Genomic DNA, 23,561 nt, shown 5'->3' with positions numbered 1-23,561 from the left:
TCAATATCAGTATGGATGTCATACTCTATTTTTTTATGTTAGGCTTATAAGCTAATATAAAATAAATATATAAAAATAAAGCCCATAAGTTGACATATAAAATATCAGTTGGAACGGAATTGTGTAGAGTGATGATAACAACATACTATTTAACATATTTTTCAATTGACTTTCTCCATGAGGAAAAACTTGATTCAATGCTCCACGATGTGTCTATATATAGTTTACATAGAATTGATGTTCTTCACTAAACTAGAAAAAAAAATATAAAAACTAAATTAAAACTTGTTTCACCTTATATTATCTACATGGATCTTCAAACAATTTACCCTTTCATCCTTTTTTCTATTTTCCTCCTCTTAGTCATTGTGACACTAAACCTAAAGAAGAAAACCGACTCAATTCAAAATATACCGCCAGGGCCAAGGAAGTTACCAATCATAGGAAAAACATCCATAGTTTATTTGGCTCTTGTCTACATAGAAAATTATGTGAATTGTCAAAAAAAAACATGGCCCTTTAATACATCTTCAACTTGGTGAAGTCTTCTTTATTATTGTTTGCTCAGGAGAATATGCTAAGGAAATAATGAAAACTCATGATGTTATATTTTCCTCAAGACCTTATAGTCTAACCTCAGAGATAATGTTTTATAATTCAACAAATATAGCTTTTGCACCTTATGGTGATTATTGGAGACAAGAAAGATTTGTACTGTAGAACTTTTAAGTATAAAACGCGTTCAATCTCTTTGGCCAGTAGGAGAACAAGAGATTAGTAATCTTGTCCAAAGGATTGCTTCAGAAGAAGGAAGAGTCGTCAATCTTTCTCAATACGTTGTGTCAATGTTGTTTTCAATCACTTCAAGGGCTGCATTTGGCAAAAAATAAATGGAGCAAGATGAGTTTGTATCGTTGGTAAGAAAAATGTTGCATATATCTAGAGGTTTCTATATTGGTGACTTATTTCCTTCTGCAAAATGGCTTCAAAACTTTTCTGGAAGGAGGCCAAAGCTTGAGAAGTTGCACAAAAAAGTTGATAGAATGCTTGAGATGATCATCAATGAACATAAAGTGAAAAAGTCTAGGGTTAAAGAAGGTATAGTTGAAGGAGGGGAAGATTTGAATGATGATCTCTTGAAATTAGAGGTTGTTCGAATTATTAGCCTCGACTCATTGTAGAGTCGGGATTAAACTCGGCTAAACGACGCTATTTTAGCCTCGGAGTCCAGAAAGCTGACGCTATCCAGTAGCTTCAACTTTTTAGCATGCCCTGACCTGGACGCTAATTCGACACTAAATCGGTTTTAGCCTTGTTAGAGTGGGTTTTTGGCCGACGCTAAAACACAGTTTTCTTGTAGTGGGTAGCCGCAGTAATCCGGAATTTTCTTAACCAAGAGCAATATCAAGGCTATAATCTTTGTAAGCATATTTAGTATCTTCCAAAAAAATATGAATGTGAATAATTATGCTTTCAAGTGTGAACATTTATAAAATTGTGTATATTTATTTAGTGTATGTTTGGATTGACGTGTTTGAATTTACCTATTATAACATAACCACTTGGATATATTGTCAATAAACTGCTTTTAGGTTATTTTATAGCTTATGAAAACAAATTATAGTTTATATGAAAATAATTTGACTTTATTTATCTATTGTAATTGAAATAGCTTGTACCTACAAACATTATGGAGCAACTGTTATGAGAAAAGATGACTTGCACTTGATTCCAATCACTTATCCTTTATTGCTGTAGTGCTTATGATTGAAAAGTTTTAATTTCATGGAAATAAAATTAATTGTATAATCTTGCTGGTGGCCCACACAGCATGTCAATAGCAATATATACAAACACACCAAGAAAATGGCCTCCTTGTAATTATTTAAGTATTATCTTCTTTACATTTTTTACTTGTAAAATCATATATGATCAAAACAAAAATGTTTACTCTATCTTCTTTTCATTTCATCAGTGTTTTGTTTTAACAATTTGACTTTTTTTAAGCGAAAGGTGAGCCAAGAAAGACTAGGGAAACAACCAAAATATATTAGGAAAAAACGGAAATACAAAAGAGGGTCCAAACCTAACCCTCAAGGCTAACAAAATATATTAAATGGAAAATCAAGCTTGTTATTCACAAGGTCTTTCCATGATAATATTATGAGTATTAGACCACCTAAAGCTATTAATGGGCAAATTAAGATTTTCTAACTTGTCCGCACAATGGTTCCCTTTCTTAAATATGTAAGATACGATGAAATTCTTGAAGTCATCTATTCTTTGGTATTATACGATAATTACCACAACGATGTTTACATATATCAAACGGTTTGTGAACTAGATCTCACTTACATTTAACATGTGAAGTAAGCTAAGGATGATACATGACTGGAATAAGGTATAAATCGTCTTTTCGAGTAACTGCTGATCCAAAAGTTTCACTCATGTCCAAATCTTCATTTTTCATCTCATTGGGAAGTTTCCAGTCAAAGTGATACATCAACAATGCAAGTGGATACTCAACATTGACCAAACCAAATGTGACTCCAGGACACATTCTTCTTCCAGCACCAAATGGAACGAACTCAAAATTATTACCCTTATAATCTACACAACTTTCAATAAACCTTTCAGGATAAAATCTCTCAGGGTCATCCCAATGATTTGGATCTCTTCCGATGGCCCAAGCATTCACTATCACTTTGCTTTTAAAAGGTATGCCATATCCATTTATCTCACATGCTTGTCCACATTCTCTTGGAAGCAAAAATGCAGCAGGAGGGTGTAATCTCAATGTCTCTTTCACAACATATTTTAAATATGTTAATTTCTCCATGTCACCTTCATTTGGTTTTCTTTCTTTATCAAATACCTCTCTTACCTCAGCTTGTACTTTCTCCATTATTGTGGGATTTTTAATCATCTCTGCCATCGCCCATGTTATGCTTGTAGCTGATGTCTCACTTCCACCTCCATACATATCCTTCAAAATCAAGAGATTTAGTTAAGTAAAAAACTATTATATTATTACTTTTAGCCGTGGCTTTCTCAAATTTCTATGGGGAAAAGGGAGAACTTGTGTCTATTATTATCATTGATGAGTCGATGTGGTGTTTGAGAAGAGTCTAAAGCATGTCGAAACATTAAATCATCATAAGAAAAAAAACACTTTTCAAAGTTGTCCTGTATCAATTATAGCATGAATATTGGACATGCATTTGCATCAGACACATAGACACGTCTAATTTCAAGAGTGTCTGTGTACGTGCTTGATAGGTGTAGACCAATACTACTCTAATTCCGTTTTAGGTTTCAATGATATTATCATAAGAATATTATATAACAAACATAGAAATTTAATTTGTTTTTGATACTTCAAACAATTTCCAATGAGAACATGTGTCTATTATTATCATATAGATGAGTCTATATGTTTGATAAGTGCTTAAAGTGGAAAGAAATCAAATTATTTATAAATAAAAAAAAATAAGAAACACTTGTCAGAGTTGCCCTATATATAGAGATAGTTTTGCATAGGCACAAACAATTAGACACAAAATTTAGAACATGCATTTTTTAAATAAAACACTTGTCAAAGTTGTCCAATATGCATTGTACAAATATCAAGCATGCATTTGTATGTCATTGCCACACGTTAACACATCTAAACTCAGGAGTGACTGTGTTTTGCTTGATCGGTATAGACCAATACTAGCTCTAACTCTATTTGCGGTTTAACATGTATATATAAGATTACTCTCATCTAGTTGGTTAGATCAAAATATATGTTATTATGCTAGCTAATATATAATATCAAACATTGAAATTTTACTTTTGATACTTCTAACAATTTCCATGTGAATAAAGTAATTAAGTGGTGTAAATTTTATCTTTTTTCTATGCCAAATAGTAACATATGCTTTTTATTTTTCCATAATATAATAATGGGAAACGCTAACAAGTGTTCTTGAGGTATTGTTTAAGCAATTAATAGTAGTAATTTTTGCATAGAAATATGTGTGATTATTACTTCTTCATATGTTTGACTTATGTTTTCAAGAGAATATTTGTATTTATGGTTTCCTTAAACAATACCCTTATGACATTTGTTAACATGACCCTATAATAATATACGTTTTCGTGTTGAAGATAATAATATGCTTACCAAGATCACGGCTTTGACACTATTATCCCTCAAAAAATCTTGCTTCAAGAGTACATCTACAAGATCTTCCTCCAGTTCTTCACCACAATCTTCATTAACCCGTGATTTATTAACCTCCCTATGTTCATCAATAATGTTTTGCATAATCAAATCAGCTTGTTTGTGCAACTTTTCAAGCTTAGGCTTCAATCCAGATATATTTTGAAGCCATTTACAAGAAGGGTACAAATCTCCCAAATCAAAACCACCAGCAATCTTAATAGCATCCCTTACAATTGATATGAATTTCTGATTTTCCTTACACTTTTTCCCAAAAGCTGTTCTTGAAGTGATTGCAGAAATTGTTGAAAAAATTTCTTTGGTAAAATTGATTTGTGATCCTTCTTTTGAAGCAATCAACTTGATTAGATTAGTTACCTCTTCACTTCTAATTGGTTGAAAAGATTGGACACGTTTTGAACTTAATAGCTCAAGTGTACAAATTTTTCTAAGGTTTCTCCAATAATCACCATAAGGTCCAAACCTAAACCAAGAGAATCAAAACTCATGATCTTTGAAGCTTGGATTGGAGGCCTTGATGCAAAGACAAGATCATGGTTTTTCATCACTTCTTTTGCATATTCTGCTGATGAAACCACAATAGTAGAAACTTCTCCAAGCTTTAGATGCATTAATGGTCCATACTTTATAGATAATTCTCTTAGCTTATGATGAGGAAGTGAACCAATAAGGTTGTGTATGTTTCCTATGATAGGTAACTTCATTGGACCTGGTGGCAAATTTTGAGCTGATGACTCAGATTTCTTGGTTAGTATTTTGTTTGCTATAAACACAAACATGAGAAGGGAGAAAATGGATGTGAAGAATATGATTTGAAGATCCATGTTGGATGGTTTTGTGATGAATCTCTGTTTGTAACTCTAATATATAGAAGAATTTAATATCTTGCGGTGTAAAATTTTTATATATGCATCAACTTAAATCATATTAGTAAATTGAGGATACGTGGTTAGCATCGGTTTGATTCATCGGTTCTTCGGATTTTAAAACAAAAAACCGAGTATTGAACAAAATTAGATCGGTTTGGTTCGGTTTAAAACAAACTTAAAGAAGGTCTGATACTTGGTTCAAGTTGGATTTTTAATGTCATTTGCTAAAAAAATTGCTTATGAAACTACTTATGTTATTGATCTACCTTAGATGCATTGTCACTACAAATGTACAACACCGCACTTCAATACGCCTTCTCTTGCTAGAAATACCTGTTATGGGTGATAAAATAGATGGTTCAGATGGACATGGATTTATATGAAAATTAATGGATCTGACATGGATTTAACAATAATCAAATTGAATGGATATAAATTTGGTGAGTTATATTGCCATTCTAATACTCGAGGGGATCCGTGTCCCCCTATAATAGTAGGCAAATTCTTATTTTATTTTTTGTGGTGGTCGAGGTTTGAACCTTTTGTGGTGGTCGGGGTTGAACCTCGGACCTTACATATATCATGTATTTGTTTCTATCAACTGAGCTAAGCTCACGAGCACGCAAATTCTTAATAGCCACTTTCACCTAACATTTTTAAGTTTAAAATTATTTACATACCCCAAATGCATTCTGCCAAAAACCCAATTGTAAAAATTAAATCTTGTTTTGTTTTGTAATATTTAATTAAAATCAAATAAATAAAACCTAGAGCCGGTTGTCTAGATGCTCTTTTTTTTATATATAATTTTATTCTTATAAAACCCAAATTAAGCTTAAGCCGGCATACACTCCATTGATCGGTTCATGATATTTGTTTGAAAACTTTCCTAAAATTGAAAGAATAAAAATCTCATGTAAAGTTCAAAAACACCTTCCACTATGTAAAATAATGGATATACAAATACTAAGGATAAAAAAAATAAAAAATAAATAAATACAAATGTACATATCTAAACAACGTAATAAGAGACTAGAAACACTAACAGGATATATCAAAATTAATATATCAAAAGTTCTTATAAAATATATCAAAAGAATATATCAAAATTACTGTCATGTTTTTTACATATAGACAAATGTTAGCAATGTTAATAGTTATGTTAGTTTCCGAAAAGATAGGATCAAGTGATGGGAACAACATATGAATGTATGGTTAAACCGGTCAAATTTGTTGCACACCTATCCACCTGATTTGATTTTCTTGTCTTTGTTTGCTGCAAGTTTTGTTTCTCACTTTCTCGTGTACGTTTTTGACGCAGCCACCTGTGTTGTTTCTATTGTTTTTCACACACACCTAATAATACTAGAAGGTGGTATTTGAATTCCCTTCTGCTGTCTCACGTGTTGTGGGCTTGGCCCACTAACCACCACACCACATACATTTGTTTTCTTTCTTTCTTTCTGTATTTTTTTTTTTTTAATTGGTGTCCGTCCCATTTAAAAATCTATTTAGATGAATTTTAGCTGACATTTTTCCTTTTTGATTGTATCTTTTTTATAATATTATTTAAATTATTAAATAAAAGAATAAAATGCAATTAAAATTAAAAGTTACTTCACCGTAATAGAAACAATATTATAGATATTATTTAAATTATCTTTTTCCTATTAGCAGAAAATCTCATGTGTTTGAAACGTTCAAGTCACTTACTCAACTCATTCAAACTCAATTTTTGCAAAAAGTCAAAACATTTCAATGTGACAATGACGGTGAATATAATAATGAGCTTTTTAAAAAATATTGCACTGATCATGGCCTTGTTTTTCGTTTCTCTTGTCCCCACACATCCTCACAAAATGGGAAAGTGGAACGCAAAATAAGAACCATTAATAATATGATACGCACTATGTTAGCTCATTCTTCTGTTCCCCCATCGTTTTGGCATCGTGCTCTTCACATGGCAACTTACCTATTAAATATTCTTCCATGTAAAACACTTCAAAATCTGTCACCAACACAACTCTTATATCACCGTGATCCCACTTACAAGTGTTGGAACAAAATGTGTTTAACAATGAACCTTAATGAGTTTTGATGATAACAATGTATTAAAAATTGTAAATTGGACTAGCTAATATTTGTTCAAGTGTACAAGACCATAGTTAAATTTTTACATCATTAATTGGTACTGAAGAACAAATAAAGAGCAAAAGAAATCAACAAAATTGAAGCTTAGTCGCTCCTGAAGACAAAAAGCGCGCCTGAAGACAATTTACTCCTGAAGACGAAAAGCGCTCCTGAAGTCAAGTGCTCCTGAAGACTAGTGCTCCTGAAGACTAGAGGTCTTAAAGTGCCACTTCATCATCAGAAGCAACATTATCAGAAGCTGCCTCATCGGAAGCCATTTCACCAGAAGCTGAAGATCAACTGGATTTGCAAAATTCAAGGATTCAAGAGTTGTTTCATGGATCGAAATTCATCAAAGGACATCAAAAGACTAGTGGAACGTTGCAACGGTCATTTCAAAGTTGTTTGAAGGGATTTGCTTGCAAAAGAAACGAAAGCGTTGACATTGTACTTTGTACGAACTGTACAACCACCTTCTCCACTACTCTGTTTTGTGTCCACGCTACAAGACAAGAAAACAGCTCCAGAATACGGCTTCGCCTGCAAAGATGTTCCTTTGGATTAGGAATGGATTTCAAATTGGTTCTTCATAGGACAACAACCAAATCAGGCAAAAGATCATTGGTGAAAGATCAAGCTTCAACAACAACTCTTTTGATGTGCTGGCAATTTTACAACGTCTCTTTCACACCTCTATTTACAGGAGTGAAGACTTAAAGATTTGGCAATGCTGAACGAAAGACTCTCAACATTTTTACAAGTGTCAAACCTCTGCTGAAATTGTTCTGCATTCACTTAGAATTTCTGTTTCTCAAAAGTTCTAGTCTTAGAAATTCTTAAGTCTTAGAGTCTGTATCTGATTGTATTGTGAGCACCTCTGATTGTATATCAAGTGTTCAACCTCAAACATTATTCTTTGTAATCTTATTTATTTAGAAGTCTCTTGCAGTTGTGCTTGAGCATAGAAGTCTCTTGATTGTGTTCTTGAGCATAGGAACACTCTTGCGAAGTGTGCTTGAGCAAAGGAAGTCTCTTGTTGTGTGCTTGAGCAATTGTAATGAGATATTACATTCTAGTGAAATCTCCTTGGAAGTGCAAAGGGGACTGGACTACTTCCGGATTGTGGAAGGAACCAGTATAATTGCATTGTGTCTTTCTTCTTATCTCTCTCTCTCTGTTTTATTCCGCTGCGTTCAGATTCTGTTTATCACCTCAGAAGCTGTCTCACTTAGCTTCTGATCAGTGTGTTCAGATTTTAGAAGAGAAACGAATAATTTTTCAAAACACAATTCGACCCCCCCCCCCCCCCTTCTTGTGTTTTTCTCACCTTCAACATGTACCATCTACGAGCTTTTGGTTGTCTTTGTTATCCCTTATTCCCGTCACCCACCATTCTTAAGTTACAACCCCGCTCTACTCCGTGTGTCTTCTTGGGTTATCCCTCAAATCATAGAGGTTACAAGTGTTATGATTTGTCAAACAGAAAATTAATAATTTCGAGGCATGTTATCTTTGATGAAACTCAATTTCCCTTCACCAAGATGCATTCCCCTTCGCCGAACTCTTATTACTTCCTAGATAATGACCTACACCCTTACCTTATACATCAGTGGCAAAATCAAATATTACCACCTGTCACACACAACCAACTAATACCAACCACCACCATTGATCAACCAATCTCATCAATAAACCAACAGTCTCCATGTACTACCTCTCCGACCAGCTCGTCCACTGCACCTTCCTCTCTCCCACAATTGTAACAACCCGTTTTTTTGCTATATTTATTTTATTATTTATTTAATTACTTTTATGTGTGTTTGTATGTGCTCTTATGTGATTATTTGCCTCTGTGAATATTTTGGTTGCGATTTGTAGAATTCGGTGTTAGAAGGGTATTTTAGTCATTTTGGACTTTGGGGCATTTTGGTCATTTTGAGAGTAGGGGTAATTTTGTAATTTTGCCGAGGATTATTTTTAGTGCTTAGTGAGTTGTTAATTTACTAAGCCACTAGAGGGAGTGTAGTAATTATTTTATTACCGGTAAGTGACTGTTAGTATTACATTTTACCGTTAAGGGAGTAGTAACATTTTTTTTTGTTAGAATAGAAATGGGTTAGGCCCTTAAGGTGTTGTGAGTTGAGCCCAATTAGATAGAACCTATATAAACTCTAGTGTTAGAGGAAAATAGGGTTTACCATCATTTTTCATTATTAAGATAAGAGGTAGAGAGAGAAAGAGTAAGAAAAGAGAAGGGTTGAAGAGGAAGCTAGAGAGAGAGCTAGAAGGAGGTCAAGCTTCAAGGATTGGAGCTAGGATTGGAGCTAAAGTGAAGTCCTAGTGTTGATTTTGAAGAATTGAGGTAAGAGGGTTAGACTTTAATCATAATTAATAGTTGTAGATTATACCCTAATTCTTTCATTAAGTGGTTAATTTGATTTTAGATGTAGAAATTCGGGCTTAATTTTGATGATATGATTATATGCATGAATTGAATGATAATTGTGTTATTGTTGTTGAATTTGTATGCTAAAATGAACATGATGAGTTTTGTATGAAATTGATGATGGATGATGTTGTGGTTGTTAGATTGATGATGAATTCATGTTCAAATGTTGTTGTTGTTGTTGTTGAATGTATTGTTGATGAATAGATACATTGGGTATCATGAATTGGTGAATTGGTGATGAGAATTGTTGTTGTTTGTTGAAAGTTGTAAGAGTTGAAGAATTGATGAATTATTGATGATTAGATGTTGTACTCTCAAAACTTGTATATGTTTAAGTGTTTTGAAGTGTATGTGACCTATAAACATCTTTGGGATTAAGTTTTAGGGTTTGGGAGAATCAAAATGGGGATTTTGGGTGAAAATGGGTTGGAACCCGTAACTGTGTTTTGAACTTCTAGTATAGGACGCTTAAACGACCCACCAGCGTGCCAACAACGTACCAAAAGCGTGCACTTCCTGGAGTTTTTGGAAGTTGGACGCTTAAGCGTGCAGAGGAAGCTTAAGCGTGCAACACCCAGTTCAGCCATTTTTATTTCTTCGCTTTGTGCACTTGGGGACCAATCCGGGCTTTCTAAAATGATTCTTTTGACTTGTTTAACCTCTGTTTATACACTTAAACCTACTGGAACATCGGGAGGATCGAATTGAACTTGATTTTGAGAAATTACACTTAACTTTTGAAAAACGGTTCGAACGTCGATTTTTCCGAAAATTCGTTTTCTCCGGAATTTGAGGTAGGACTAAGGTAGTATAATGTTTATATGATTTCTAAAAATGGTTGTGATTGGTTTCATCAAGTTTTAACTTGTTTTGCTTAGAAAATTGCATTCTTTTGGAAAAATGATAAATAGAGACGAACTTTGAGTTTTTCATGATTTCGTCACATTTGGCCGGTGAAGCGCCAAAGTATCCTCTACTGCACTCACATGTGGCCTAGAGGTATACTTAGTTGAGGCATTGCATCTTGTTTACTTGGTTTGGTTCAATAACTTCAATTATTTTGAAAATGAGATACCGATAGATGAACTTTGTTGAAAACGGTTCCTTTTAACCAATTACCTTGTAAATCTTTTGTGAATGACTTTATATGATTAATTGAGGATATATGAATGGTTGTTGAAGGTTGAATATGATGTTTATCATAAATGTTGTATTATTCCACTTTGCTTGGTTTATGAGAAGCATGTGGGATTGTTGTGAGATATTGTGTAGTTGATGATGTTTTACGTGATGATGACTCATATGTGAATTGTGATTTGGTGAATGTATGTGGACATGAATACTTGATAATGCAATGTTGTTGAGCTAGTCAATGTAATTGGAGGTGTACATTTACATTGTCGTTGGTAGTTGTATGTTGAAGTTGTGCATTATCGGGTCTTTGTTGTATGTCCATGCATCATACCATATGAAGTTAGTTGTGAAATGTAAAAGGAGATGTACTTTTACATAGTAAGAGGAGGTGTACTCTTACCTAGATGTGCGGTTGGCATCTAATGTTGTTGTATGGTACCACATGCATGTATTTGTCGAGTATAGGTGCATTGCATTATAAAATGAAAGCTTGATGTGATATGTGAATGTTGTTTGTTGGTGATAAGTGGATGCTTGCTTTTAATATTTGGATTGATTGAATGAATGTATATCCGGAAGTTAATTGTTTATGCAACTGTTTGAGAATTAATTTGACTTCTTTATATCCAATTATTGTTTATTGATTATGATTAATGTAAAGCTAACCTCCAGTGGTTTTTGTCGCCTACCTGTCTGTATGGATGGTAGACGCTGTGCAGGAGTAGTCCGCTTGCGGTGAGTGCTTGGATAGCTGGAGTTAGCCTCCGCTATCATGTTGGAGTTATAGTTTAGGGCTCAGATTAGGTTGAGTCAGTGTCTTTTAGTTGTGTTGGACTTATTTTACTTATTTGAGATGGACTGATTGTTGAGGTTGGAGAATTTTCTTATGATGATGTATGGTTGACCTGATGAAAGTTTTAGTGTTTAGCCATAGATCAATAGATACAAGTTATAGCATATTATCAATAATAAAGAAGGAAGAAGAATTGTGTACCTTTATATTAGGTTGATGAAGGATAACCGCCGACAAGCATGAGAGGGATGACTACCCTCATTCCGTCTAGCTTTAGGTTTTCACAATGATGTTCCGAATAATTAACCGTCTGATGGGATGACGAATAAATAGCTAAACGGCTGAGGGCAGGGACCTCTCATTGGGCTTATCTAAATGGTCCAACCCATCACGGTCCATTTAGTAACAATAGCCCAATCACTCAAATTCATCAACTAATTAGTGCTTAACACAATAGACCATAATTTATAATATAATATTAACTTATAATAATTGATTATTGTCAATCCATAATTGATTAATTAAATAATTAATCCAACAGTCTCCCACTTGGATGACAATACTCAATTACTAAAAGAATTCAAAATTGATCATGGCATATTATGTCGGGGATTTTGTATATGAATATTATCCGCTGTGACTGTTGAGATATTCTATCTAGTTATGCATGTTGAGTTTTTGGATTATGTGAGACGTAGCGTCTAATTCTTGTATATTTGCTATATTCGCATGTTTTATTGCTTTAATAGAATTAGGTCATTACAAGTTGGTATCAGAGCCGTGGTCAGTCTTGTCCGGACTAGTATCCGTTGAATTTTCATGTTTGTACGCGGATGGTAATGAGTTACCTTCGGTACTTGTTTGTTGTGTTGTGGTTCTTATCTGTTGGTTGGTTTTTGTGTAGTCTTGAGATGGCTGGTGGTAGAGATGATGCGGCGATTGCGTAGGCTATGGCTTCGATGGCTCAGGTGTTGGCTCAGGCTAATGAGCAGGCGGCGGTTGGTCATCGTGATCCTGGAGAAGCTGAGGAGCGGAGGCTTGATTGTTTCTTGCGAAACAGTTCGCCGACGTAAAAGGGTAGGTATGACCCAGATGGAGCTCAGACATGGGTGCAGGCCATGGAGAGGATCTTACGTGTTATGGTGACTAGTGAGGATCAGGTTGGCTACTCATGTTAGTACCCTAATTTTGGACCTAAAAATACTTGCTCAAAATGTTTTTCCATATCTGATATGTGTCTATTACTATTGAGTAATTGCCAATTTGATAATGTCTACCCTGATATTTTACTATGTTTCAGCTGCATGTCTTACTGTCTTTGTTTTGAATTTTTTTTTCAATTGTGACTTTGTCTATGTTTTCTTGCATTTCAAGCCATCCAAAATGTTTTCTTGCATATCAAGTCATTTGAAATTGTCTCTGATCAATTGCATATTTCTCTGCATCTTATTTCAATGTTATTTGCCAAAATCCATGAAAAAGGGTATTTTAGTCATTTCCTGCATTCAAACTCATTCTAATCCTTGAAAATTGTCTCTGAATTTTTTCAATTTGTTAGTATAAATCCTTGTTCCAATTCCATTTCAAAGATTGCGTTTGAGTCATTTTAGTCCCTAGGGGCATTTTGGTCATTTCATACAAAATTTTGACAGAGAGAGGTTACTTTGAAGTACCTCATTTATGTAGTTGGTTCATTTTAGTCCTTTTTGTGTTTTTTATTGGTTTCCCTTTACGTTGTTTTCAGTTTACATTTTTTACCCAATTTTATTTTTAATTGCATTTTAGTCCTCAAAGTCTTATTATTTGCATTTTAGTCCTCAAAGTCTTATTATTTGCATTTTAGTCCCATTTTTCATTTCAGTCCTCTGAGTTGTTCAAGTTGTATTTTTTAGTCCTTTGACAGTTTTACATTTCAATCCTCAAATGTTTTAATTTCGTTTTTAAGTCCTTTTTCCATTATTGCATTTTGGTCCTTGTATTTTCAATAATTGCAGAAAGGTCCTTAGGACCCAAACTCAGCAAGGCCGAGTTAGTTACAAGTCCAGACAGGTGTCAACAATTCATTGGGTCTCAAGCACACATGTCAGCTATAAATACAGGCCAACTCAGCAATGCACAGAAGGGATTCCATTCACAACACGCCACATCACACAAACACAATTTCCAATTCTCTCTCTTCTCCTCAGAATCAAAATCATAACCGTTTTTCCAGATTCATCAAGAACACCAAGAACATTCATCAAACCCTAAATTTCCAGAACCAAAAATTGAATCGAATTGAAGCGAATTCATCGCAGTTCTCAGAGATTCACGTTTGAATCTTCATCATCGAACTGGAAAAACTGCAATTCAAGCACAAATTCAACGAATTCGTACGATCACAGTGAGAGAAGTGAGAAGAAGAAAGAATCGAAGCAAGTTTTGAACCAATGAAGAAGAAGAAGAGAAGAACACCGATTTATTTTCGGTTCAAACTTACCAGAAGAATCAGAAGCAGTTACGAAGTTCTCTAGCAAAATTTTTGTTCGAATCTCCGCTTAACTCAGGTAACTTCACAAAAACTTCTTCGTTTTCATTGCAAAAGCTCAACGAAGGTCTATTAACACAAATAAACGGTGAATCGAAGCAGATTAACAAGTTCTAAGACTTGTTCTTTCGAAGAACTCTGAAAAGATTGAAAAGATTTGAAAACCGAACCCTAAAATGTAGATCTACGAAGATTCACCGTTTATTTTATAAAACTAAGTTCATATTCGTAATCAGCATGAAAAATAGAGCAAGTTAGGGTTTAGATCCATGTAGATCGAAGTTGTTTAGGTCTCGCCGAAATCTGGAATTCACGGCGGTGACGATGAAGATTCCGATGAATCTTCATCTTCTCCAGCCGTTTCATTCCAGAAACCGGCGGTGGAAGATGATCGGAGAAGAGGAGAAGTTGCAGAGCTTCTCTCACTAGGAGAAAAGTTAGAGAGAGAAAGAAGAGGGGAAAATGAAGAAAACGTTGGAGTAAGGCTTATATAAGCCTCTAGGTTGCGTTTCCACCGTTAGATCTAGGGTTAGGAGGAACTGGATCAATCCAACGCCCCTGATGCGTTTGGATAGTCCAGATCCATACAGGATCTTGGGCCTGGGCTTCAGTTTGACTGGATTTCGTTTTCTTGCTATATTTGCACCTATGTTTGTGCTATTCTTACCCCTGATATTTTTTTTGATGAATCTTGATGTGTTTACATGTTAATCTTGATATAAATACATGAAAATAATTTGTCCTTTGGTAATTCAATTTCTTTTTCATTTTCTTGTTAAAAATCTTATTAAAAATTTCTAAAGGACCTTGTGAACTCTTTTGCAACTTTTTTTTTTACACTTGAAACTTGTTTCTAGGATATTTTGACATGTTAAAAAATGGATAAAAAAATAATGTGTTGTGTTTTGCTTTATTTCTTGAATTTTATGTTAAAAACTTGTGAAAATGTGCATAATTTTGATTCCAATTTTTGGTGTATGTTTGTGATTTGTGATGTGTGAATTGGTGATGGATTTGTTACTGTTTGGATGTGTTTCTTGCTGTATGTGAATATGTGTGATTAGTTACTTGTTTTACAAGGCAAATTAATAATTGTTTGAGAAAATAAAATGTTAAATATATCTAGAGATGAATCACAATTTGGTAACTTGAGCATGAACCTCTAATTCTCACATTTTGGCTGCATTGAAACTCATTTTAAAATTGTCATAATGGGGAAATTGTGAGTCATGTGCATTTTGAAGTATTGTGATTAATTTCTAGTATGTTTTAACACTTTATCTTTGTGTTTTTGCCTTTGTTTAGTATTTTCTTGCCTTATTTCTTTATCCTATTATATCTTGTGCTACTAATCCTTTCATTTCATGTTTCATACATTCCATAAGCATAGTTCATTCTTTAGTTTTAGTTTTACTCTTGCACTTTAAATTTTACCAAGAATTAGCTTGTAAAAACTTAGGATTTTTTGTAATTTTCTTTATGCTTTTAAATTCTTGCAAGACCATAGCATGTAAACTAGGGCATATGTAAAGGACAATGGACTCTAATGATGTACACCGACACAAGCACCGACACATGCACACACATCACATGGATATACTTTAGATGTATGTTTAGGGAATGTATGCTTTAGATGTATGCTTAGGAATCATGATACCTAGGAAAATTCTCTTTTCCAAAAAACATGAACAACTTCACTCAAATAATTTTCTAAAGAAACCTTGGGATCAAAATCCCATTGAATTTTCCCTTTATTTTCTTAAACAAAAACCTTAATGAACTTTAATCATACTTAGACTTTTTTTTGCAAAATAACTAATTCCACCTCACATTTTCCAAAGTCTTATGCCCTTGAGGCCTCTCTCTCTTATTCTTCAAAATTCCATTTTTCAAAATTAAAATCAACCAACAAAAACAAAAACCTTTTTGGAAGAGAACTACATGGAGTTTGATCCCTTAAAAGGGTATGTAGGCAAGAAGTCAAAACTTCTCCAAGTCCAATAAAACAAAAATTCAAACACCTTCTTCTCCCTCCAATTCTTAACCTAGCAAACCCTTAGGTGTAAATAACATTTTCAAATAGCATTTAAAAATAAAGCGCGCGCCTAGAAAGTAAAGACGGTTCCTATAGAATACTATAGTCGTTATGGGTGCCTAACACCTTCCCGTAACGAAACAACTCCCGGGCCTCGATTCTCAAGGGTTTTTCTTATTTTTCCCTTCCAAAGAAAAAATGAGATATCAAAGGTTAAAAAGGTTCAAACTTAATCAATGTTTGACACCCGAAAAACCAAGATAAAACAACTCACATGCTTGCTGAGGAGGCTGAGTATTGGTGGACCAATGCTAAGGGAAGGCTTGAGGCCGGTGGTGGAGCTGTGACTTGGGCTAGGTTCAAGACTGAGTTTTTGAGGAAGTACTTTCCTGAGGATTTGAGGACCAAGAAGGAAGTGGAATTCTTGAAATTGAAGCAAGATAACCGTTTAGTGGCCGAGTATGCTGCCAAGTTTGAAGAGCTTTCGAGGTTTTGTCCGTACATCAATGCGGAGGATGCGAAGGTTTCCAAGTGTGTGAAGTTCGAAAGCGGTTTGAGGCCCGATATCTACCAGTACATGTGTAGTCAGGAGATCCGAGACTTTGACACTTTAGTGCATAAGTGTCGTATGTTTGATGATGCCGGGAGGGCAAAAGCTAATCATTACAAGGCTCAACATGATAAGAAAGGGAAGAGTCATGGATTTGGGAAACCGTATAGCAAGGACAAAGGAAAGAAGAAAGAATGTGGTGGAGGCTCTAAGCCGAATGTTGCTGAGGTCAGGTGCTTCAAGTGTGGCATAATTGATTTTTTCAGTTCCAGAAGAACTGATCAGGTACCTGAAACTTATAAAATATTAATAAATTATGTCATGAATGAAAGATTTCAATGGAGTGAGATGGAACCGAAATGAAATCAACGTCAATGTGTTTATGGATATAATATAACTCTATATGTGATAAGTAATAATGAGGATCATGAATTCAAGTCTATTAAAGATTATTGAAAAAGAAAATATATGCAGATGGAAAGAGACAATTCCAGTGAAATCAAACTCGCTTTGCAAAACACTCGAAGATGTGAAAATAATTAGATATGTATGACTTTTCGCGCGAAAAGGGAATTGGAAATACATATATAGAGAGTTTGATATGTTCACTTGAAGTGAATTGGTAAATGTCTACCATTTATTTTTAAGAGACATATATTTTTTAGGCACATATTCATCTGAAGTGAATTCAAGAACTTTTTCATACTTTATTATATTCAGTAGCACATTAAAGGCTCAAATTATATGAAAGATGTGCTACAATATATTTGTATGGCTCACTTGATAGTGACATATGAAACTCCCTGAAGGATTTCATTTGCATAATAAACATTATCAAAATTATTGAAAAGATGACATCATTTGTCCATTTTAAGGATTTAGAAATGAATTCGTTATAATTGATTTTATGATAATGCTATAAAATATTATTAGAAATACTGAAGAGATTCTAAAATTTGTTGTTTAAACTAGAATAATTATGACGTCACTTGATTTGAGTAATGATCATGCCCTCGAGAAAATTATGGACATCTAGAATTGGTCAAGTGAGGACACTAATGTATTTTACTTATTATATATATCGTGAGGACACTTGTGAAGTAATGCAACATACTCTCTTATTCTCCCTTTATCCTTTTCTCTCTACTCTTCTATGTTGTACACTATCTTGCAATACTTTAGATTAATTTTATAACACATTAAAATTTTATATCTTAAGTTGATGGCTTTTAGTGAATATATCAATGATTCAAAGAACATGTATTTTTTTTATTAATGTCTCTCATTTATTGAATGTTTGTAGAATAATCACATGATACCATATGCCAAATGGTAGATGATTGGCCTTGGTTTACTTCTTTGTTTACTTGAACACTTGGTCCTTAACTTGCAGCTCATGTACCATAATTACTTTTGGCATGGCTTGGTCTTTCAATTTACTTGATCAAAAACTTCTTTAGTTTGAGTAGTCTTGAACATAAAAGAGTTATAATTTTGACATTAATATAATCATAAATTATTCATTAGTGACCAAACACAAAATAATTTTTTTTGCAAGAATGGAAATATCCAGTTTTATTTTAGGGACTATAATCATAAATTATTATTATTATTATTATTATTATTATTATTATTATTATTATTATTATTACATTTAAATAAATATCCTTAATTAATTTGAATTTCATAAATATCCTTATTATTATTATTATTATTATTATTATTATTATTATTATTATTATTACATTTAAATAAATATCCTTAACATCATATCATAATCATAATCATTCATACATAGATGTTAGCGTTGAACAAACATATTATCTAAGTTCATTTTACGGAAAGCCCCGGGTGGAGTAACCGCAAGTACAATCCCATACATGACCAATGGAAACCTAACTAAGGTACCTCGGACTCCCTCAGTGAAGTGCGGGCCCCCCCTGCGCAACTTATCCCGTTCTCACGACACCTACGTCTTACATACTCATTTACCACAGATACTTGATCGATCCCATTAGTGGTAAACTACACATACATCATAGTCTTGATCATACATACATGAAGGGTTAAACCTATACATACTTGCTCGTTTACCACGGGTCCGTGATCTACCCGTTTAGCGGTAAACTTCCTACATAGACATACTCATTCATAGTGAAGGGATTAGCTTATCTATTCACGGCTTAACATGCTTGCATGGTCATTCTTATTCATGTTCGAAGAGAATACACTAATCACTTCGCGTCTTATCATACATAGGACTCATGCTTAGCATTCTAGTTCTCGACCAACTATGTCGAGGCTCTACATTCATTCCCTTCCTTAAAGAATAGTTTGCTACCCGACTTATATCATATCATTCTCTCGTATGCCATGCATTACTAATTATGTTAAATACTTGCTTCATTCTCATGAAAATCTTTTAAAAGATTATCAAAAAGGACCTTGGTTTGAGGGGTTTACTTTTGTAAAAACATCACAGGGAAAATCCTAGCACGAAACTGCCAAAAACTGCCTGAAACGAGCCAACAACAAGTTTTGATGTTGTCAGCTCGCCATGGCGAGTTGGTGGCGAGCAGACCCTATGTTCTGTTGTCTAGCTCGCCATGGCGAGTACGTGCTCGCCCCAACGAGTTATGACAGTCCAGAACTTACAAAAATGGCATTTTTGGCTCAAAAACCTCAAAACCAAGTGACCCAAAGCATATTTCAACTCTATGGATCATAGAATATATACCTGAAAAACATTCATACAGAAAGTATTTACATGTTTAGCAAGCATAACAAGAAAAGGGAAACTAATCACAACACATAAAACCCTAGAAATTCATGTTTCCTTACAAGATTAAACACATGATCCCAAGGGTGGGTAAACTATCTATAGAACTCACCTAACATGATTCTTGTGATTGCTCCAAGTTCCAAGCTCAAGCAAACCAAACCCTAGCTCTTGATTCACCCATGATCCTTTACTTTTTCTACCAAACCAAACTTCCAAGCATCACCTTCACTTCACATCTTTCCAACCCTATCTTCATGAAGGAGAGAAGATTTGAAGCTTAAGCATAAATCCAAAGTCAATAGTTGCTTCTTGCACAAAAGATCATCAAACTTCACGCTTGATTACCAATAGAAAAGATTGTGGAAGTTTGAGGGAAGAAGATTGAGGGGAGGGTCGATGGAGTAGAGAGAAGGAGAAGAGGATTTCTTTTCTCAAAACCTAGAGAGAGAAAGAATATGAATTATGAAGATATTTTGGCCCCAAATCACTTAAATACCCCTTTTGCGTGAAAGTACCATAATGCCCTTCACCATAATCGTGTTTAATTGACACTGATACTTAACTCGTGTTTGTCTGTTGTCGTTGATAAACATTCTCTGTCATACTTACTTTCTGTGAACATTTGTCCTCTAACACATTTAACTAGTAATATTCCAATAATGACGAGTGGGATATTACATGTAAATTATATGAGAATAATTTGAATTTCTAACTTTATCTTTTGTTATAGAAAGTAACTTATACATAAGCACTTCTATGATAAGTGTTTATGTTATGGATGTTTAATTAAGCTATTTACTTCCAAAAGAGATCGAGAGCTTTGTAGTCTATAGCATTAAATTGATTAGAACTTTTATGTGATATGGATATATTTGAAGTTTGAACCAATTTAATTTTGGGTCATGATCATAAAGAAAAAAAAATATTTTGGGTCATGATAACAAATGTCCTTAGTAATAAATATACAATTTTTAAGATGAAATTTTCACTTTGAACTTAACAAATGTCAAATGCCGTAAGAGCACTTGTTAGCATTTCCTTTTAATTTTATAAGGTTTGAACTTTGAATATGCTTTTCAGGATGTCTTCATTGCTGGAAGTGACACAGCATCCTCTATAATTAACTGGACAATGACTGAAATGTTGAAAGAGCCAAGAGTATTAAAGAAAGCACAAAATGAAGTTAGAGTGATATTCAATAAAAAAGGAAAAATTGATGAAACATTCATTTCTGAGTTAAAATACTTGAAAGCAGTCGTCAAAGAGGTATTAAGATTACACCCTCCAGGTCCTCTTTTGATTCCAAGGGAATGTGGCCACGCTTGTGAGATTGATGGTTATCACATACCAATCAAAAGGAGGGTTATAATCAATGCTTGGGCAATTGGAAGGGATCCAAAGTATTGGACTGATCCAGATAAGTTTTATCCTGAAAGGTTTATTGATAGTTCTCTTGATTTCAAAGGAACTAATTTTGAGTACATTCCATTTGGTGATGGAAGGAGAATTTGTCCAAGGATGAATTATGGTATGGCAAATGTTGAATTGGCCCTTGCTTTGTTATTGTATCACTTTGATTGGAAGCTTCCAAATGGAATGAAAAATGAAGATTTGGATATGCAGAGCTATTTGCAGCAGCTGTTGTAAGAAAAGATGGTCTGTACTTGATTCCAATCATTTATGAGTAGTGCTGAAAAATTACATGTTTCCATTCCATGAAAAAAAATTAGAATTAATTTTGTAAACTCTTGCTGGTGACTCAAACTTCACTTATCCTTCTTTGTTTCTAAAAGAACTTCAACTCGTGCGTAGGATTGTAATTGTAATTTATTTTTATTAGATGGATAAACAATGGAGAAAGAAAATAATGTTCAAAAGATTAAACTAACAAATAATCCATTTTATATAGTTGTATCCAAACAAATTATATTTTTTTCTTCAAAAAAAAGTTATTTTTATTACGGTAAACAAAAGTGATTAAAATAAAAGTGATTTTGATATAAAATAATTTAGAGATTATTTTATAACGATTTTATGAAAAATCAGAATCTATTTTGTGTTTGTTTACTATAATAAAAATCACTTTTTTTGATACAAAAAAAAATTCACTTTTTTTTTAAAAAATAATTTAGTTTGTTTGGATACAGCTATATAAAAGCGATTTTTTGTTACAAAATTAGTTCAATATTTTGATCCATGTTTTCTCTCTCCTCTAAAAAAATCTATTTTTTTGAGAAGATGCTCTTAGCAATTTCTCATTTGAAGTTGTTTTTAAAATTTTTTTAGATTCTGATTTTTTTTTTAAAAACTGTAACAAACGGATACATTACTCTTAAAAGTGATTATTATTTTGTTAAACAGTGATTTTTTTTTAAAAGGCTATAACAAACGGGCTCTAAATCAAAACTCAACCGAAATTGAACAAAAGCGATAGTTCAGAAGCTCAAATGTATCTATAAAAAAAAATTGTTCTAAATAAAACTAGGGTAATGCTATATATCGCGACATGATATACTGCGACAATTTCACGAACGAACTTTTACCATGTTTTTTAGATACTAGCAGCTTATTTTTTGTTTGGAAAGAAGTACTGGCAGCTTATTTGCTATATTTTAAAATCAAAAGTAATGGTAGTTTGACTGTTTACCACCGCACACCACTTGGGTTGCCTGCTAACGTGACCTCATGTACCCCATGCATGTCTGTTGTGTTTAGGCTCCCACTAAATCAAAATAGAGTCCGGGTATGCTCCATTTACCATATGCTCCATTTACCCCATTTAGGGTCTTTGATGGAAGACATGTGGCAAAAAATTATTTAAGGGCTGAGATTTTTAGTTAATAAAAATATTAACATTAGCTTAATAAAAAAAATAAAAACAATATGTTCCCTCTTTCTCTCTTACGATCGTTCTTTCTCTCCCGCCGTAGCATATGGCTGTGAACTTCCTCCCGCCGCCGTGAACCTCCCACCCTGGAACATCTTTTTGATTAAAATCATTCACATTCAATTTCAGCAGTACATCAACGCTTGGACTGGAAACCAAATTACTAATTCCAACTAATCATACAAATCAGATCTATTTTCACAAACCTTGTTACTTTCATCGTACAAAAAAACCAGAAGATTTCCAATAATAAAAGAGGGAGAGCGGTGATGGAGCTATGAATTTATTTGTGACGGAAACAAAGAGTCAGTGATGAGAAGAAGAGGGGAGAGGGGCGAAACAGTGGAAGGAGGTGGCGGCGATGGGCAGAGGTTGGCAGCCATGGCAGGAGAGGGGAGAGAAAGAGTGGTCGTTAGGCGTAAGAGGGAATTGGAAACAAATGTTAATTTTTAACTTCAAATAAATCTCAGCCCTTAAATAATTTTTTGCCACATGTCTTCCATCAAAGATCCTAAATGGGGTAAATGGAGCATATGGTAAATGGAGCATACCCAGACTCAATAAATGTTCTCAATTCCAAATTTGGTTGTAATTGGTAATATAAATCAAATTTAGGGGAGTAAAGTTGAACAAGTTATAGTTAAAAGCATGTTTTTTATAGCATTGTTCCTCATTCTTGAATTTTTCGCGAAGAATGAATTCGCGACATAAAGCATTTCCGATAAAACAAAGACAATTAGACAGTCAAATATATTTTAAAAAGGATAAATTACACCAGGGTCCTTTAAGTTTGAGGTTTTTAATAGATTGGTTTTTCAAGTTATTTTGGTCATACATAAGTCCTTTAAGTTTGAGCTTTGTAGCAGATTGATCATTTAAATTATTTTGGTCATATAGAAGTCCTTTAAGTTTGTAAACTTTTTCAATTTAGTCCTTCTGTTAACCAAACATTACAACAACGATGATGTGACAGCATGACTAAATTAAAAACATTTACAAACTTAAGGGATTATGTGTGACAAAAATAATTTAAAGAACAAATGTTACAAACCTCAAACTTAAAGGACTTATGTGTGACCAAAATAACTTAAAAGATCAATTTGTTACAAACCTCAAACTTAAAGGATCACTGGTGTAATTTAGTGTAACACCCATACCAGACATATCTAGAAAGTCT

At 33.7% G+C, this 23,561-nt stretch overlaps 2 pseudogenes across 1 annotated transcript; one reads left to right on the top strand and one right to left on the bottom strand.

Moving 5' to 3' along the window:
• The first annotated feature begins 224 nt into the window (after window positions 1–224).
• LOC146938552 (cytochrome P450 71D11-like) lies at window positions 225–21,340 on the top strand (annotated as a pseudogene).
• Window positions 2,264–5,067, bottom strand: LOC146938553 (cytochrome P450 71D9-like; annotated as a pseudogene). The gene is made up of 2 exons (XR_015031344.1): window positions 4,169–5,067; window positions 2,264–2,986 (listed from the first exon to the last, which is right to left on the bottom strand). The product of XR_015031344.1 is annotated as a cytochrome P450 71D9-like (transcript).
• Window positions 21,341–23,561: the final 2,221 nt, after the last annotated feature.

Source organism: Medicago sativa, chromosome 3, assembly GCF_051527215.1.
Source record: "Medicago sativa cultivar Bolivia chromosome 3, Bolivia_mono, whole genome shotgun sequence".
Lineage (NCBI taxonomy): Eukaryota > Viridiplantae > Streptophyta > Magnoliopsida > Fabales > Fabaceae > Medicago > Medicago sativa.
This window is presented reverse-complemented; position numbering and strand designations above follow the sequence as displayed.